Source organism: Cajanus cajan, chromosome 10 (genome assembly GCF_000230855.2).
Source record: "Cajanus cajan strain Asha chromosome 10, NIPB_CcT2T_4, whole genome shotgun sequence".
Classification (NCBI taxonomy): domain Eukaryota; kingdom Viridiplantae; phylum Streptophyta; class Magnoliopsida; order Fabales; family Fabaceae; genus Cajanus; species Cajanus cajan.
This window is the reverse complement of record NC_138526.1, coordinates 10256617-10261769: the sequence shown is the minus strand read 5'-3', so window position 1 is coordinate 10261769 and position 5153 is coordinate 10256617. Positions and strand designations below refer to the sequence as shown.

General features: G+C 23.3%; 1 long non-coding RNA gene across 1 annotated transcript; it reads right to left on the bottom strand.

Annotated features, from left to right (window-relative positions):
- Positions 1 to 2227: 2227 nt before the first annotated feature.
- Positions 2228 to 5153, bottom strand: LOC145952709 (uncharacterized). The gene is made up of 2 exons (XR_014430229.1): positions 3379 to 5153; positions 2228 to 3210 (listed from the first exon to the last, which is right to left on the bottom strand). It is a non-coding gene; the product is annotated as an uncharacterized LOC145952709 (long non-coding RNA).

The following is a 5153-nucleotide window of genomic DNA, read 5'->3' as shown; positions in this document are numbered from 1 at the left end:
GTTGGGTTTGAACTCTCATGTCATCACCCAAAAAGCTTTATACCAATAAAGACATTTGTGAATTTATAAACTAATGTTCTTTCTTTTGATACATCCTAACAAAATTTTTAGTCTTCTTTATTTTGTCCATACTTTTTAAAGATTTGTATATCACTGTTATAACATATTTTATTAAAGGATTTTAAAGATGGATCTTTAATATTTATTTCTTATGTGGTGGTCAATATCTCATGGTCTTGAAGATTATGGGTTGATGAAAAACCATTTTAAGATCTAGAGTGAAATTTTTTTAATGCTATTCAATTTAGTCATCTATTTTAACATCTTTCACTCTTTTTTAATTCATTCATTTTCAACACATCCAAAACAATCACAACAATATAAATAGAAAAAGACAAGAAATTCTTTGTAAAAAAAATACCCCATTATATAGCTTACTAGAAATTAGGAAAGGTGTTATAGTGGATTCTAATTTATTTTATTTTCTTTTCTTTTGGCATATCCCTCCTAATTTTCCACTACTCAAACAAGTAAAATTTTTTATTTCATTTGTAACTAACTTCTTTTTATTAATCTCCATTCCATGTCAACTTATTAAAACACAAAGTAAAAGAACTAGTTTCTAGAATAAAAAGTGAAGTAATATATTCTTTTTTACCTCAATTAAACATTTTTTTATTATTCATAAAATGGTATATAAGTGATAACATCCTAAAAAATTATTGGATAGAGAACCAATAACATATTTAGAATTCTTATATCAAGTACCACTATTTATACTTAGTGGTTAGCTGAAGCATAGTACCCAATTCAATGGAGAACTTTACTTGTTGAACTAAATGTAATCTATCAGAGTAATTTTACTAGTGATATCGAGAGATCTCTTTAAGTATGTATGTCTATCAAAGTAGAATTTTAATAGTTATGAATTTCTTTAATTTTTAATTCACTTAATTCTTTTATTTGAATCTAATAAAAATACAGTATAAAAAGTGAACATAATTTTAAATTATATTTCATTTTGGAAAGAAAATACAATATTTTATTTTTTTTAAATATTTTGTATGATTTTATTCTGCTTAACCATTTCATTTTGATTTCTGGTTTTACTCTATTATTATTGAAAATGGAATTGAATTAGGAATATGTATAAGTGAATCAGCTAATCAGAAATATTCGAAAGAACTAAAATATAATAAATTATAATTTATAATAAATAATATAAAGTGAACAATTTCTACTTTCTAAAAATTGAACAACTTCTATTTTCAAAAAATTTCCTCAAAAACTACATTTAAAATTTTATATTAATTAAACTATTTATCATTGAAAATTTAATATATTAATAAAAAATTAATATAAATATAATTTCAAATTAATTAACATTAATACTTTTTAATCAAGTAATATTAATTGCATCTTTAAATTAAATGTGAGATTTTTTTTCATAAAAATATATTAATACAAAAAACTAGTAATTATTACATTAAAATTTAACATTAATTTATTAAAAATATATGTATAATATTTATATTAATTCTTAATATTTCATGTAAAAAAAATATTAATTATTGTACTAAAAATTCACTTTAATGTATTAAAATTCACGTAAAACAATTATATTAATTTTTTTGTGGCATCATATTTAAATTATTTCTTAATATTTCGCATAAAATTTTCAAATAAAATTTTATCAATATTAATGTAAATAATTTTTGTTGTAAAATTCACGTAAAAAATTGAATATATATTTCCCATAAAATTTTATATAAGGTAATATTAAAAAATATTTATATAAAAATATTAAAATTATTAATGATTGAAATATATATATATATATATATATATATATATATAATCCCCGTAAAAAAATTGATAAAAAAATTCTCCATAAAAAATTATAACGTAATATTAGTAACTAATAAATAAATATTTATATAAAGTGTTAAAATTATTAATCAAAACTAGTAATAATACTTTTGAATATAAATATTGTTGTAATATTAAAAAAACGTGCTCCCAAATTGGCCATTTCTATTATTCTTTTTATCTCTGATAAATTAAGACTTTATTGTATCAAAATATAAATTGTGGAAATGTTTACTTAGACTTCATTTTTCATGTTATATTGTAGTTGTAAATGTTGTAGTAGGATGATCGACAATGGGGTATGACCATGTTAACACCTGCTAAATAATTTCCTATTTAAAAAACAAAATTGATTGGATTTTCTCCGGTCAATTTTTTTTTTTTTTTTTTTTATCTTCTTCAACTTACTTGAAAGATAAAATGTTTGAATTGAGATACTTTTTTATCCTTTTTTCAAAAGCAAAATAGATAGCCTAATTATTCAAATCCTGATAAGATGAGTTATTATATCATAGAGTTAAAAACATGTACCATAATTCTTTGACAACATATGTAATTCCAATTAAAATGCATCTTTATATAAAAATAACTTTAATAGACCAATCATCTGGAAGAAAGTCCAATCGACAAACAACATAATTTTACTTGTATTTTATTATTTACTTATTTACCTGTATAACAATATAACAATAAAAAAAATTATATTATTACAATACTTTGATATTCTTTTATAATTTGTCTTGAACAACATGTTCTTGAAAAGAAATTGTGATTGAGTTTACATGGAAATGATCAGCAACATTTGGAGATAACAAACGAATTACTTGCGGAATAAGAGAGGAAAAGGACCAACGAAGGCTCTTCCCAAAGAAAAATGGAAAAAAAAAGAAAAAAGTTTCAGTTTATTGTCCAACAAATTGAATGGGACAAGCTCAATTCAAGTTAATGTGATGAGTATAAATCCTTCGAACTTAAAAAGTTTTTTTTTTTTTTTTAAATGTCTATGAAGAATAGTAGATCCCGTTGCATGGAGTTTTTGCATTTATGCTACATTATTTTGTTTATCAAGTTGGGTTCCAATTCATTAAGAAAAATTAGACTTGGCTACGTTTTTAATTTTTAAAATTTGAAACAATTTATGTGATAATGTTAGTTTTTCATAATTTTGAATTTTTGTGTGTTTTTTTATGGTTAACTATTATTTGGGTGGACCATGTCCATCGGTATACACGACAGGTAAAGTCAAGTAGTAAATATAAAGGGAAAAGAGTCCAAAGAGTACCTCGAAAGCTTTGAAGCTTCTCTCCACTTCAAAAGTTTCGGTCGGAATTCTAATGTAACCTACACATCAAATTTTCAGCTTATATAAAACCAAAATAATTAAATAAACATAATAAAAATGTATGCCTTCATCCATTCCTAAAATAAAAATGTAATATTTGCTGAATGTTAGTAAGAAAATAATGCTAAATATGAATTATGCATAGTAGCAGTAATTAAGGAACACACTTTTCAAATCACTTGTAAATTGATATAACAGCTTTCAGTTGATATATACCCCAGTTTAGAAAGCTTTTGAATTAATAGAAGAGAGAATGAGGTTCTTGTGGTTGCTCAATAGAAGCTGAGAGAGAAAATCAATTCTGCATGATTGAAATTCTCTTGTTTCCTTAGTTTGAGAGAGATCTAAGGCTGTGTTTAGTTACAGATTCACACAAAGAGAGGTTTTGTTAAAAGAAGAAGGTGGTGTCAGATGGCATCTCAGTCTAGAATATAAGGGAGACATGAGAGTGTACAGTGGAAAAAGGAAGAAAATATCTTGTACGTAAACCTATTGGTAGGAGCATACTACTCCAAAATTTTATTACTAAACTTACTTTAGTGGTTATAAAATCTTTACTTTTTTTTTTGGTTTGTTTTAAAGATAGTAAGCCCCAAGATTTAACATCGCTGCAGAGACACAAAAATAAGATATCTATTTAGATTTTTTAAGACATAATTTTAATTTTGTTATTTTGCATTAAATTAATATTATCCGATAGATAATTGGAGACTAATTTTCTTTGGTTAGGATGAAGAATCATGGAAGTATATTTTATTAATTTCTTTCAATAATATTTTTTCCATATATGTAAGGTTAGGTTATCGAGATTTATCATGTCAAAATATTTAAAGAACTCAACTATCCGGTTATAATTTTAAATTTTAATTATAATTGTCATTATAACGAGACGTGCTCTTAGTAATCTTGATAGCGATAGATGAAGGTTGTGAAACTTTGAAATGATATTCTTCCAACTCTCCAAATTAACAGTTCTTCAATTGAAAAGAGAAAAGAGATATAAACGTAAAACTAAATAAGCGCAAAATTCACTCAACCTTTCAAAACCTCACTTTTAAAAACTTAACTCCTTTTCCTAAAAAATTATGCATAGTTAATAAAACAATATAATAAAATACTATTTTCCAACTACACATTATAAAAAAAAATAAAAAAAAAAACTCCAATTATTATAAAAACTCAAGTAATTAATTAATTGAAACTCTTTGATTAATTTTAGAAAAATTCGGAGTGTTACGTTTGAAAATCAAATAAAAATACAACTGTAAAAGAAGATATAAAGATTATTTGAAATTGATGACTATAATTAATACTACTATAAAAATGAAATCTGACGATTATGTGAAAATGACCTAAGGAGATTTTAACGTAAATCGATTATGTGTAAATTTTCTGAAAATTTTCCTGAGGAAATATTTGAGTTACCGGTTACCACGAGAAAAAGAGTGGTGATTTTCGTAGTTAAACAATTAAGGTTGTGCATAATAGATTGGTCCAGCTACAGTTCTTGGAGTTTATCCATAGGTTTATCTGTTCCAGAAGTCTTGGCTTGATTCTTGTTGTTTTCTTGCTCTAGGCCAAATCTATGCTACATTTACATTTTACTTGTTTAGTAACATTTTTGCAATTAGTTATGTTTATTAAAATATTATTATTAATTAAGTTAATAGGTTATTGTATTTCTTTTTTTCAAAAATTGTTATTATAGATAAAGTAATATTTTTTAATCTTAATATTATTCTTGTTAATTGATTTTCAAAATTAAAATCTCACATCGAATAAAAAAATAACACACAAAAGATATACCTTTTCAATCTCTAATTATCTTTTAAAATTAAAATTTCACATCGAATAAAAAATAATACATAAAAAATATATATAACTACAAAGTGAATCTTAAAATAAATATAAATTTTAATATTAAATAATTTCAAATCTTTTC